Source organism: Rousettus aegyptiacus, unplaced genomic scaffold (genome assembly GCF_014176215.1).
Source record: "Rousettus aegyptiacus isolate mRouAeg1 unplaced genomic scaffold, mRouAeg1.p scaffold_m13_p_6, whole genome shotgun sequence".
Lineage (NCBI taxonomy): Eukaryota > Metazoa > Chordata > Mammalia > Chiroptera > Pteropodidae > Rousettus > Rousettus aegyptiacus.
In genome coordinates, this window is record NW_023416309.1 from 23,018,860 (window position 1) to 23,033,029 (window position 14,170).

General features: G+C 37.7%; 1 protein-coding gene across 1 annotated transcript in view; it reads left to right on the plus strand.

The window, feature by feature from the left end:
• The first annotated feature begins 356 nt into the window (after positions 1–356).
• RHOBTB1 (Rho related BTB domain containing 1) overlaps positions 357–14,170 on the plus strand; it is a 109,189-nt gene continuing 95,375 nt past the window's right edge. Inside the window, exons 1-2 of the mRNA XM_016127631.2 lie at positions 357–470; positions 12,892–12,993. The gene's annotated coding sequence lies outside the window, so the exon portion shown is untranslated. The remainder of the gene's footprint in view (positions 471–12,891; positions 12,994–14,170) is intronic.

A 14,170-nucleotide genomic window follows, 5' to 3' on the forward strand; every position in this document is an offset into this window, starting at 1 on the left:
CCTGACACCCAGTGAGTCCCAGAAGTGGGTCCTGGGGACACTGATACTGGGACACGGTCCCTCTGGCCCTACGCAGAGAAGGGCTGGGGTCACAGGCTCTTGGGACAACAAAAGGCGGGGTACCGAGGAGACAGACCAGCGCAAGCAAGGTGACAGCTCTGGAGGTCAGGGAGGCAGAGGAAGGTTCCCGGATCAGCTTTGGCTCCAGGGCCCCGCCCAGATGACTCCTGAGTAGGCCAGGAGGGTGGGGAAGGAACCACAGCCTCCGCCCTGCAAGGAGGCGGTGGCCGCGGGAGTGAGGTGGCCAAGAGGGACGCTCGCGTAGGGGGATGTGGCGGGGAGGGGTGGTGCCCGAGGTGGGAGAGGGTGGGGTCGGCACTCTCTCCCAGTGGCCTTACGAATCCCTCCCATACGCCAGCCCTGAAGCCTGGCAAATCGCAAGCCACCACCGGATCCTCCAGTGTCCCCAGGTAGCGTCTGTGCGCGGTGCGGCGGGGTCGTGCCCTGGGGGATGGGGCTCGGGGACGAGTCTGGGTGGGCGGGAGTATGGCGGGGGTCTCGTTGCACACCCCTGCCCCCATATTCGCAGATTCAGAAGATGCTAGGGCATGAAGAATCCCTTCGTACCCCAGAAGGGAGGTGACCTGGTTACCTTACAGTGACTCTTGACTGCTGCCCAGCTGCTCTGAGAAAGCACAGGGCCACAGAAGGTGCTTGCTTCCAAAATACTTTGGGTGTTTTCTACACAATCCTACCTGTCCCCAACGTTCATATTCGTTCGTTCATTTTTCTTCCCCTCTCTCTTTCCCTACACACACACACACACACACACACACACACACACACTCTCTCTCTCTCTCTCTCTCTCTCTCTCTCTCTCTCTCTCTCTCTCTCTCTCTCTCTCTCTCTCTCTCTCTCTCCACGGATAGAGGCGGGGACTGAGGGATCAGAGAGATAGAGTAACTATCAATCAGAAGAGATTAAAAGCTAGGAAGGACCTGTGTCCAGGCTGGGGTCTTCAAAGTAGGCACAGCATGTGTGGCTCTCCGTGTCCAGTCCTCAGGTGATGCATAATTGATTTTCTTGGTTAGCTCTGAACACCCAAGGCTATAAAAACGTTTGGGTCAAGAATGAGACTTTGATCCATAGATGCTTTCTTTGCCTTGCTTTCCAACATCTTCTGGTATCTGGAAAAGGGGTAGATTGGAGGATTCTAAAGAGTTAGAAGTGGGTATTCAAGGGAGCTCAGAATTTTAAACATGTGAGTTTTCAAAATAAAAAAGGAACATACAAACTCTCAGTTTGAATTAGATTTTATTTTTTTAGTATGAATGCATGCATTTTAGAGAATCAATAACCAGTGATGTCATTAGATAATGAGTCCAGCAGGTGTGGCATCATTAGACTTGAACACTAAGTTTACTGTATAGTTTTAGAAAAATTGACTGCTTCCTTATGTGCTTTTTGTGTTATATTCCTAGGATATGTCTCTATTGGGAATCCGGTCACAACACCAGAGTGTCTGGTGAGGTTTCCTCTGGTGTTGGCCACCTAACCTGGGACACAGCCCAGTATATTCCCTTTTCATTACTAGTTATTTCAGATGGGTGCAACTCACTCCCCGAGCCTCTTGCCTTGGTCTCCAGTGAGAGGAAAAATATATCAAAAATGTGCTGTAGGCAAGTTTGGGAGCAAGAAAGAATGCTACAAACTTTTTCCCTCCACTAACGTTTTCACATATTGGCAATTTAAAACCCAAGGCATCGTTTATCACCTGTCAGACTCACTCGGAAGTATAAGGATTAACTAATAAAAGATTTGTAAAATGCTTCCCAAATATAAAATTCCATAAATATGCTAAATAGTAATAATATACCCATTGTTAAATTTATGTAGTGACTTCTGCCATGCATACAAGATAATTTAAAATGCATGTTTCCTGTCAATTAAACAATGAGTTTGGAGTAAAATTATGAGTTCAATTCACATCCTATGAAATTTTGAAATAAAATTCCTCCCGTAAGGCCCCATTGCCAGAGAATCATAAAGTAAGCAGCATTTCAAAAAGCTATATATGGAATGGTATTTACCTTATGGCTGAGGGGAAAGGGACCCAGTGAACTTCTGAAACTAAGAAATATTCAGCCCTGGTTTGCATGTGCCTGAACCATAAATACTTCCTCACATTTTGGGTGAGTCTACAGGGAGGGCAAATGAGTTTTTGGAACAGCCTGATAGCTGTCCACTTTAATCCATGAAATACGCCTCTTGATATTTAAAGGCTGAAGTTCAATCTGTGGTTTTTGTTAACAGGCAATGAAGAAAATTCTCATAGTTACTTGGATAAATTATTCATTCTCCCAATATAATGAGCTTGGTTTTTAAGCATCTTTAACACCAGCTATCATTTCAGTATCCTGCAGATAATTGAATTAGTTTGTTCCCAGTGGACTGAGTGACATGTTACCACCACATTTTTCTCTTTGCTTGTATTTAATAATAAAGTGTGTCATTATTTTGTTTACTGGTTTCCTAGAATAAAACCTGTTTCTTATATACTAACTTAAGTATAAATATTGCTATGGATGTTATTTTCTGTTTTATGAAAACAACTCTAGATTCACCATTAGCAGATTAAGCTGTGAGCAAGATCATGAAGTTGGGGATGTTTTCCTTGACACTTTCCTACATTCAGTGGCCTTTTCTTCTCATTTCCTCCAATCGGCACTCTCAGATGCTAAATATGCCCCAAACTGGTATTCCAGAATTCCCCCTCTGCCAACTTTTCCCTTTATCCAAATAACTTAACCTCTGCCCTACTTATTTTCCAACAGCTTGGTACTAGTGAAAGTGCACTAGTTGAAAAATAAAAGAGCTTGTATTTATCGGGCAGCTATGATTTACCAGGCACTGTGTCACATTATTTCATGAAATCTCTGTGACAATCTAATGTAGTAGATGTCATCTGTGTTTCACACAGAGGAAACTGAATCTCAAGCTCTGCTGCCTAAGGAGCAGTAGTTTGAGTCAAAGAGCCAGGATCTGAACCAAGATATTCTGCACTTCCTGTTGCATTGTGATCCCTAAGAAGGCTTCACATTCTGGACTGACATGTGGAAGGGTTCTGCCATTAACCAACTAGTTATTTGATCTTGGATAAATCACTTAAACCCTCTGGGCCTCTTATTTTCTTTCTTTGGTTTTGGATTAAATTCTCTCTCAGTTACGGATGGAACTGTTCCAGGATTTTGTTTGCTACACATAAACTGCTCCTCCCACTGGATTCAGAATATGCTCTCCTTTGCCCTTTCCTCTAACTCCCTCCCTTATCTTTTATCTTCCTTTCTGTACAAGTAAATATTACCTCCACCAAGAGGCGTTTCCCACTTTTCAGACTTCTGGTATTCTCTATCTCAGCCCTTAGTAATCCCTCCTAAAACTAATTACAAACTGCAGTTATTTTATTTATATGTCAGTTTAAATATGTGGTGGTTTTCTTTATCTTCTCTCCCATAACTTCCCCATCGGATTATAAGCAGCATGATGCCAAAGCTCTTTTTGTCTAACTTTTCTCATTACCGTACTGCCAGGGTCTACCACAGGGATAAGTATCCCGTAGTTGGTGATCAATAAATATATATATGGAATCAATAATTATCTTTTATAAAAGATATGTGCCAATATATTGTCCCTTTCTTGGGATAACCTAATGAAGTTTCATCAATTTTATACTATTAGAATGAGCCTGACTTATGAATGGGTATCCAAGTACAGTAACAGAGACAGCAGGGCTGCCCCTGGACACACAGGACAAATGTACATTGTCCAATCCCCATATTTTACAGCAAACTGACCTTAGAACAATAACGAAAAACAGGTTTAGAAGATACTTTAGAGATCAGTTAATGATCTAAACCATTGTTTTATTGATGGGGAGACCGAAGCTCAGAAAAACATAGAACCTAAGGTATAGAACCTATGCCTCCTGACTTCCAGACCAGTGTTCTTTTCACCAAGAATCAAAAATCTTAGGGACCACCTAATCAACAGTGATAGAGAACTTTAGACAATGATGCTTTCTTTCAGAAATTCCAACAAGCCTTAAATTTTCCAGACTAATCCTCAGTAGCAGCATTAATACGAAGCAGAACGTCCTACTTCAGATAATATTATATTTAAACTTCATATGGCCTCTAACATTTCAGTGACTCATTTACTATTCTAATGATCCATCAGGCAGCCTTTTAATACCTATCATTAGTTTACCAACAATTTTTAGATGCTTGCAAGCTCCAAACAGAAAATTTACAGTGCTGAGCATTTAATACCAGCATGATAGATTCAAGATACATTTAAAAGATGATTAATATTTTGAACTCCAAATGATGATGGTTTGTTTTTAAGAAAATAATTTTTCTTCAACTTAGAGAGTAATCCTTGCTAGATTATTATATCCCATTAAAAAAGTAGTTCTTAAAAAAGTAGTTTTTAAAAAGCCTGCAGATTTTTAAAAATCCAGATTGCCTGGAGCCATTCTTCATAGTTCTGAACTAATAAGTCTGAGATTGGACCCAGGTAACTGCATTTTTAATAAACAACTTTAGTGATTTCTCAAATATGAAAATTTCACTTCAAGGTCTAATGATAATATTGGTGTGTTTTGAATTTTCCCAGATTCCAAGAGGATTTTTAATTAAATTTATTGGGAGAATATTGGTTAGTAACATCATATGGTTCAGATGTACAATTCAACATATTGCATCATCTGCATATGGCATTGTGTGCTCTCCACCCAAAACCCAGTCTCCTTCCATCACCATATATTTGACACACTTTACTTTCCTTATCCTTCCCCCAGCCCCTTCCCTCTGGTAACAACCATACTGTCACCTACATCTGTGAGTTTGTTTGGTCATTTCTTGCTTTCTTTTTTATGTCCCACATATGAGTGAAATCGTATGATTCTTGTCCTTTTCCATCTGACTTATTTCACTTAGCGTGATACTCTCAAGATCCTTCATGTTGTCACAAATGGCAATATGTCATTCTTTCTATGGCTGAGTGATATTCCATTGTATATGTGTATCACAACTTCTTTCTCCAATTATTGGTTGAAGGACACTAGGTTGTTTCTGCTATGAATAATGCTTCAATGGACATAGAGGCACCCATATCTTTATGAATAAATGTTTTCAAATTTTGGGGGTAGCAACCCATAGGAGGGATTGCTAGGTCATATGGTAGCTCTATTCATTTTTTGAGGAATCTCCATACTGTTTTCTGTAGTGGTTGAATCAATTTACCTTGCTACCAGCACTGTATGAGAGTACCTTTTCCTTAAGAGGATTTTTTAAAACAAAGATATTTGAGGAGTTCAATGTGTTTGAATCTAGAAAATAGCTGACATGACCAAAATCAGTTTAACTAGGTATGAGAAGCATCTGTTTCCCTGTAGCAAAAGCCATATATGTATAATCATGATACAGAACTCTCATATTATTCCATAGATTCCAGGCTGCCAGAGCTCTTGAAGACACCAGGGTCGTCTGCAGTAGTAGATAGCAGAGGTTAGCTCTTCGAGCCACTTACTCTTGGCTGGGGAGGCACAATATGATTACATGTATAGGAATTATATTTTATTTGGTCTATGCCGAGCACCTCAAGCGCATCTCCCACAATATCTTAAAGATGGAGGACTCAAATATTTATTGAATGAATTTAATGGATAATAAAATACATCACATTATTTTTCTTGAGGATATCTTTCCCTCATATTAGGAAATACAACTTTTAAAAAAAAAAAAGAAAATGAAAATAAGGAAGAGATATCTAACCTTCATGTAAAAGATCATCAGTGTGACATTTCTAGACTAAAATATAAAAAATGGATTTGAGAAGTGGATTTGGATATTTACTATTCATATTTTCTAGAAGAGCTAGAGCTATGGATTATAACAAGCTTGTCTCTCCGTTAGGGTCTTTGCATTAGCTGGTCCTTCTCTAGAATGCTCTTCCCTCCAATCTCTCTTGGCCCAGCTAAGATGACACCTCCTCAGACAGGTCTTTTTGACCACTAATCTCTTTCACTTTCAATTACATTACTTTGTTTTATTTGTTATTGTAAACTACCATCCAATTATTTTACTTTTTTTGTCTTCTCTCATCACCACTGGACTAGAAGTACCCTGAGGTCAGAGGTCAAGTGTACATGTTTACTGCTGCTTTCTGAGTATCTATAAGAGTGCCAAGAAGTTTGTAGGTAACCAACAAATATTTTGTCAATTAGTTGAAAGTCAAAAAACCAAGATCTGGTCTTCTGGGATTATTCCATGGCAAATCAGTAATTTTTAATCTTTTGGGTCAAATTCACCTTTCAGAACTGGATTAAAATCATGAAATTCCTCCTTAATAAAAATTTACAAACACAGAATATTGCATATAATTTGCAAAGTCTACAGACCTCAGGCTGGGAAACCTAAGCCTTTAAGTTTATGTATAAATAGTAAGAAAATCTAACTGAAAAATTGAGCTAAATATCACACAAAAAAAATTAATTACTATGAACACCAGCATCTTAATGTTCATACATTTACAGTACTAAATTATATGTCACCTTGGAAATATTTTACAACCCTCCAAGAAAAAGAAAGGCTGTCTATAAGTGTTGTACATTTTATTTATATGCTGGAAAGGATTTAGGCTTATAGCGAAAGGCTAATAAATATATAATGTATAGCAATATAAAATATTTCAAATAGGTTTGGAAAATGAGTCAAAGGAAAAAAATAAGTTTAAGAACATAAGATGAGGCCAGGAAAAAGATTCATACTCAAAATTCATGCCATGAAATTCAACACTCTTGCTAGAAGATCGTAACAAATTTGTCATTTTTTTTAGCAGTCAGTGTGAAGGAAAAAAAAATCAGTTATGCCTTGAAGAGGGTCATATTTTATATATATTTATATATGAATATATGTACAGTATATGTATTTAATAGCAAACTGCTTCTTAAAAGAAAGAAGCTTGAGTATAGTAATAAAGAATAGAGATTATATTTACAATGTTTTTGGCAAGTGCCCTCGTACCTAAGCCTGAAATAATCCAAAATAAGATGCTCAAATATAACTAGCACTTTGGATGTTTATAATTAAGACTTTATGGCTCTCTGTAATTTTTGTTAGCAGTAGGCCTTGTTGAAAGAGGTCTCTTTGGATGAGTAAGACCCTCCTAAAACGGGAGAAGAGGGTTGGGGGATGGACAAGGAAGACAAAAGTTTTTCTCCATTTTCTGCACACCCCCATCTGTTCCTGCATCACTCCATTCTTTCTGTCGTTGAACACTATTTAAAGAAAACACCTGAAGCTCTCATTCTCCCCTTTTAGGGGGTATGCATAAGATGTTGACTAATGCAAGTTACTCCAGTTAACCTTAGTTTCCATGGATAGCAGTCCATTGGGGACTTCTCGGACTTCTCTCTTTGAGAGAGCAAATACAATAACTAGCTTCTTGGAACATTATGTGGATTTGTAGCATTCTCTGAGGAGCTATAAATGGATCACATTGACAGCTTTATTTGTCATTCTTAAATGGAATGTGTTTTTCCTTCTTTGCGCTAAATTGAAATCATATGGTATTTTTTTATTTCAATGTAGAATGCTTTTACTTTCATAATTGCAAAAGTACATTTATAACTGATACTATTCTCATTTGCAAAATTTGTATTTCATTATTTGGGGTGAAGGGTCTGTATCTGTAATGTAACTGAGGGAAAAAAAAAAAACTTATGCAACATTTTCGTCTTGTCTACATTTGTTGAGATCCTGATACAGTTGCCAGAATTCTGTCACCATATGGAAGCAGAAACAAATATATTTCGTATAATGACACGGGTTTTTAAAGCAAGAATATAAAAGAGCATACCCAGCAGAATATCCACAATCCACAGACTTAAACCTTTTTTAAATTTCTTATCTTCTTTGCCTCCCCAGCCTGTCTCGGGTCCTAATACTCTCTCCCTCTTCTTGCAGTGGCTCTTGTTCAACAGATTCAACAGCAAAAATGGCAAGAATAGGGTTAAAAAATACTACCTTCATATCTTAGCATATTTATTATATGCTGAAACCAAGTATTTCAGTCCAGGTGAAATTTTTCATTTAAAAAAAATCCCTATCATTCCTACCATGCACTACTGAATCTGGATGAGAAAGGAAGCCCTCCTACTTTAGATTCTTAAATCTGTCAAAAGCCCTCAGTGCTCGTTACTGATCTCAATACTGTGCTTATCTTTCAAATTATTAAAAGCCAGGCTAAGAGTACATTTTCTCACTGAATTTATATCTGTTTATTTTCATATTCATTCCATACCCTCATGCTTTCAATAAAGTTGTCTTTATAAAGTACTCACTATGTCTCAGACATGGTTAAGATGCAATAAATTGCATCAGGTGTTCACTGCTTTTATTTGGCCTACATACTAATGGGAAAGACAAACAGTAAAAGAATGACACAAATAGGTATGAAAAAAAAAAACTGTTCTAAGTGCTACAAAGGAGAGATACAAGGGTCTAGAAAATGAGATCTAAATGATGTATGGGGGCCAACTAGACAAGGAGTGTAGGCGGAAGGCACGATGTGTGGAAAATCCATGATGTTTGGAAAGCAGAAGAGAGCAGAGGCAATATGAGAGATGAGAAAACCCAAGCGGTGGAGTACCAAGAACAGGGGCCGAACAGCCTGAGTCTGGAGGTGTGATCAGGGCCATCACCATGAAAGGTTTTTATCTCTATCAAAGAATATGTCTTTATCACAGTACCAATAAGAAAGATGGGGGAGACTGTAGTTGGTTAAATCACCAATTTTATATTTCAAAAAATATATAGTTGTGGCTGAGGTGAAGTAATGGTGGGCAAAGGGCAAAAGTTATGTAGACCAGTTGATGTTTTTCAGCAGAGAGATACTGGTAACTTGCCCTAGAGGAGGAAGGATGAAATGTTGCTGATTTCCAAAAAGTAAATGGATTAAAGAGATATATAGGAGATAAAGTTGATGGGAAATCTTCTGAGAAAGTATCAGGGAACACTGAAAGAGGAACAAGTTTTCAAAGACAGGTGCTAATTTCAGTGTTGGACATGCTAAGCTTAAGAAGTCTTGGATACATCACAGGACAGAGCAAGCAAGCAGACATTTGATTATGGAGCTTGTCAGAGAGCTCTGGGGTTTGAATATAAACTTATGGCTCATCTTCACATTCACAGGTTTGGATATGATTGATGTGATCCATAGATGATTGACTAGAGAAAGGTAATAAGTGAGTAGTGGAAGAGAACGCTAGGACCAAAGACTTGAAGAGTTCAAATCCATAATGGCCAAATAGTGAAGGATGAGCTTGCAAACGATGAGAAATCGTAGCAAGAGAAATAAAAGGAAACCCAGGAGATTGCTGGGCCATGGGGTCAAGGAAGCAAGCGTTTTGTTTCATGAAGGTAGCAGTAATCAGTTGGCTTGAATGTGGAAAACTGTTTTATTTAGCAAGAATGGAGAACACTGATCAGGAGAGAACTGTTTTAAATTAAAGAGAAATTGCTAAGATGTATGGGAAATAGAGTTGAAACTAGTTCTAACTGTGGACATGCCTGTTTGAAAATATTTCATAAGTTCATACCTTGCACATATATTAAGAAGATCCTTGGGGAGCAGATATAATAGAAAGGAAAGTCATTTTGAAATGCTGGTGACCACTAGAAAGAGAGTAGAATAGAGCGGAATTTAAGTGTAGAACGGTCTGAGGTTCTGGGGTCTGAATTTGAGAGAAAATTTGAACCTGACACCAGGAAATTTCATGAGCACAGCAGGCACTCTTGTGACAAGGATAAATAAACCAAATGTTCAGGAAGCAGTGTTGACTCGCCTCACCCGCTTGCTGACATTGCTGTGTGGAGAAAGAAGGCTGTGGCATGAAACATCACAGAGCACATTCCTAGTGACTTCTGTGAGGTGAGCTGCATCCTCAATTTCTCTCCCTCCACTTGCTGCGACAAAGAAGTTTGAGTCTACCCAGAGGTAGCAGAGTGGAAGTCAGTATCTCAGTACAGTGAGCAATGTGATAAGGCAGAGGTCAGATTGATGTGGTATGAGCTGCAGACAGAAGGTAAGAAAAGAAAGATGAGCATCAGTAATTACAGAGGGGGAGAGATTGTGGGGCACAACTGGGAGAGAGATAAGTGGATGAGTAAGCACAATTCACTCAACAAACATCAAACCATCTTATACGTGCTAGGTACCAAGATAGGAACCCAGAAGATATTTTCTAGCCCTAATAGGAGATCTACCCTAGATATATTTCATATGATAATCTAAAATACATAATGACTAAATATTTTGTGATCTGATTCATTAAAATAAACATTTTTCCTTAGCTATAAACACTTAATTTTTATAGAATGATCAAACAAATTTGTGTTCAAATAAAAGAGAAAAAATAACACATCTACCTATACTTGGTTTTTTTCCTCATCCTCTTTCCTTTCATTCCTTTTGTGTTTCAAATGTGAAGTCTTGCTCTTGTCATTTATTCTGAAACATGTTCCAGAATGGTGTCTTTAAAAGCATCTAATCTTCTGTTATTGAATATCCACAGTATTCAAGCACCAAATATTATACCATAGAAGTTAGAAATGTAAATAAAGCAAGGTTTCCCTTGGTAATAATTATAAGCTTTCTGAGAGCTCTTGTCACTGCTGTATATAGCTTTACAAAATAAAGCCAGAGTACTATAAATGTGATTTTTGGAGTAAGGGTACAGTTAAGCTTCCCTGGCTATGTTGAGGAGGGTACAATGTATTCTTATTCAAGAATTCGGGAAGGTGGTATGTGAATTGGGTGTTAAAAGATGAGCATTTCAGATAGAAGAAAGTTGTCATGGAGGCAGGAAACAACTTCTGGAGGAAGGAAAGAGTGAAGGGAAAAGGTTTAGTATGACTAGAGAAGTTATATGGAAGGTAGTAAATGTACTGATCTCAGATCTTAGAAAGTTCTGCTGAGAAGTTTTAGATTTGATCCTACAGGGATTGGAGTGCTGTTAGAAGTTTGCAAGCAAGTAGGGAAGCATGAGATACAGAATCATCAGGAAAGCTGGGAAATTACAAAGATTGGAAGCAAGGAGTAGTACATGAGGTGGAAGGCCATTGCCTCGAAGGTAGAAGGTAAATGGTGAATTTCTGATATGACAATGGCCTTGGACATGTCAAAGGGAAAGAGAGTGTTGTGTGGGCAAAGTGACCATAATCAGCTGGACGTGTGTGTATTGTGGGAAGCACAGTGATGGAGAGGACAAATTAAGATGACGCCAAGCATTCAAGTCAGTGAGATTTTAGGTATGGAAAGAAAAACAAATTCAGAAGAAAGTTGGAATGAGGATATAGCCTGGAAAAATATCTGAAAAGATATTATTTAAGCTGTGGATCTGAATGAAACTGTTGCCAAGTGGAGAGCCTTGAGGAAGGCCCGCATATAAGGGTACCTTGAGAAAGAAGAACCAGAAGAGGAAAATTGAGAGGAATTTCTTGGCAGATTGGAAGTGAGGTTTCAAAAAAGCCAAGAAAAAAACATATGGATTTCAAAGAAGAGGACTTGTGCTATGATTCGTTTCATTTATATAATCATTTGGTTGTATCTTTTCCCTTTCTCCTCCTTTCCCTTTTGGAATGGCCCCTCGAAATGGGCTGTGCAGCTGTCAGTACTGAATCACATCAGTACTATATCACATCGGTAATATATATCACTTTGTCCTTACAGCTCTACCACCTAGTTATTAGTAAGCAGCGACTGAAAGAGAATCACAGTCAGTGACTTACTTCATAAACTCCTCTTCTATTGAGAACATGACTTAAGAAGATCCTGAGCGTTTATTAGAAAGGTACAACAAGAGAAGAGAGCTAGATGTTTTGTTAATTGGGAGGAAGTGGGTTTATATTTAGGACTTTTTAGGATTTCTCTAATTCAAGCTTCAGGTTTGTCTTTAGGAGTAATACAAGTTTTACAGCAATCATAACTACCTCTAAGCAAAATTACTGTTTTGCCCTTCAGTTTTCATAATAGGTAGTCAGTGCTATTCTTGTTAAATAGAATAGTTCATTTTATCTCAATTTCTCTGTCGTATTTTACATGAAAATATTTTTCTAGAAATGTCATATCAGAAAGATAAAATACTTGGTTTCTTTGGAGAAAGCGATATATTTTCTCCTTTCTAATAATGAGTTATAGAAGAGATTATGCTTTCCCTTTGCCTACATTTCCAAGAAACTCAAATCCAAATTATAACTTCAATCATTTCAACTCTTGACCAATATAAGTAGCATATATATTTCCTTTTTTACTCTCAATACTATTTTCTTATTTTTTTTCACATTTCGTTATTTTTTCTTTTGGAAGCCACCTAAAATCCTCAAGATAAACAGGGCATAAATACTTTTACTGTTAACTAAATGTCTTTGCACACATTATCTCATTTTATCACCAGAACAGTCCATTGAATAACTTAGGTTATTAGTAAGCAGCAACTGGAATAGAATCATAGTCAGTGCCTTACTTCATAAAGAAATTCGATCAGAAATTCAATGAGGAACCCATTTTCAATGAAGTTGAAGACTTAAAGTTCATTCAGACAAATACTGAGTGGGACTCAACTCCAGGACTTCTTTTTTAATGGCAGTAGTCATTTTAGCCCTTCTTGTTCAAACTTTTGTGGGCAGCTGGTTGATTGGTAAATGGCAGATGGTCAACTGAGGTAGCTCTCATTCAAATGAGAAATAATCACTGACAATAGAAACTAGTATTGTTTGAACAGCTTTCTTCTTGATGATGAAATATTCTATCCTTCTATCTCCTTCCCAGGTTTTATAACAATCAAGAAGCACATGAAGGAGGCCTCTTACATCAAATATTCTTGATTAAGTTATGAAAATGGAATTGAAGCTTCTTTTTCTCCTCTGTACTGTAAGTAGCTACTAATTTGGGTAACAGAATCGATGTTTCCCTCCGTCTAATTTTCTCATATTTACAAAATAAATGAAAATGTTTCCTGTGTGAAGATGGCATGACTTATAATATCCAAATTGGTCTTCAGAATGTTTCATTAAAAAGGGGAATATTCTATTTTTTAGTTCAGTTGTAGTTTTTATAAGTTCTAATTTAATATGTTTTATCTGGTTTAAAATTGGAGTCATTTTGACATACATGTGGGTTTTGATAATTAAAATAACATGACTGTTCTATCTACTTTATACACACTTTTAAAATTCTTTAGAGTAAGGTGGTCCCAAAACAATAAAACAGCCCATTATTTTATCAGCAAAATAGACTTATTTGGGAATAGCAGAGAATTGCAATTTATGACAAGCATGTTACAGCAAAAACTACAGGCATGTCCAACAAGCAAAGGAGAGGAATGTTACTTTATAGAGAAAAAGGAAGATTGTTTTGAATGAAAAACCACTGGAACAAAGTCAAGAGTTCAAGGTGGTGACAGTTTGTCATTGGGTGAGCTGCTAGACAAGAAATGAAATCTTCCTTCTTCCTGCTGGAGTTGTAAATAGTATGGGCTTGCAAGATATGTCTCTTTCTGTGGAGGTCTGAAATTGACGATTCTTCCTGTTGGGGTCTGCAACTGATTTGGACTGGGGGTACGTGAGGGCTCCCCTTTTTGGCCTCCTGACTCCATTTTAAATTAAGTTTCCCTTTATTACTTTTCACAGTAGCATCTTGTGCAGAAAATTGACATGTGGACTCTTAAAAGTCATGGCCACATACAAGGATGATTCTGAAATGCCAGACTGCTATGAAGTGACATTTCTCTTTGTCCCAGATGCTGTAGTTTGAAGTATCCACCCATTTTAGCCTGGGCACTGACTGTGTTTAATTGGAAAAACTTACTATCATTTTGCAAGTGATTAGAACTGAGTCATCTCAGATGAGTAAAATTGGCTTCTGAAGAAAGGACCACATTAGTGAGTTCTTCTACCAGTGTATTGTACCTAAAGGACTGAAAATCGTTTGAGACAGCTCACTCTCTTTTGTCCTTAGGTAAAACATTTATTATTTTCACTCTTCATTGTATTTTATTTTTCTTTATAGTAATTTTAATGCATATTTAAAAAGAAGAATTCTCCCTATA